The sequence below is a fragment of the Octopus bimaculoides genome, chromosome 11, assembly GCF_001194135.2.
Source record: "Octopus bimaculoides isolate UCB-OBI-ISO-001 chromosome 11, ASM119413v2, whole genome shotgun sequence".
Lineage (NCBI taxonomy): Eukaryota > Metazoa > Mollusca > Cephalopoda > Octopoda > Octopodidae > Octopus > Octopus bimaculoides.
The window spans coordinates 65894044-65894784 of record NC_068991.1 but is presented as its reverse complement, the minus strand read 5'-3'; positions in this window follow the sequence as shown (position 1 = coordinate 65894784).

Genomic DNA, 741 nt, shown 5'->3' with positions numbered 1-741 from the left:
ATAAAAATATATATAAAAACAAATAGTAAATGAGTATATGCATATATACGTACAGGTATGTGCATACCGACATCCACCTGTATGTATAGGTGCATATCTGGGTACAGGACATTGCAAACAAAACGTAGACGAGAAAACACACAAGCCACATAGAGAACATTCTTCTTCATCAGCTACCCCCGTTTTAACACCGGCGTTTCGAAGAGCTGAGCAGGACGCATCGTTAAAACGGCTCTTCCCATGGACCGCAAATTAAATTTGTATACACAAATTAAACCTTGCCATGGAGGACGCAATTTACAACCGAAAGACAGAACTGTAGATGTTAGTAAAGTTACAAAGGGTACTAGTTAGTAGCAGCATTGCTAGAAACAAGAGTCAAAAACGGTGCATACATGTTTCTGGTATAGCTTATGATCTACATTAGTTCAAATAGTATTGTTTGTGATCTACACCGACTTTTTGATCTACATTTAAAATTCGGTGCACCAGCATGACCGCAGCCACTTGGCTGAAACACATAAATAAATAAATATTTACTCGATGAAATAAGAATCAATAAAAAATTTTCTTTTTCTTTTCTTTTTTAAATGTTTAATTCACTCCTCTAATTATAATTGCAAATTTATAACAAAATTTTGAATGTAGATGACAAGCTAGTCAAGATTTAAGTTGCCGTAGATCATCACAATGGCATGTAGATCACATGCTACACCAGCACCTAAAAAACAACGCTTAGCC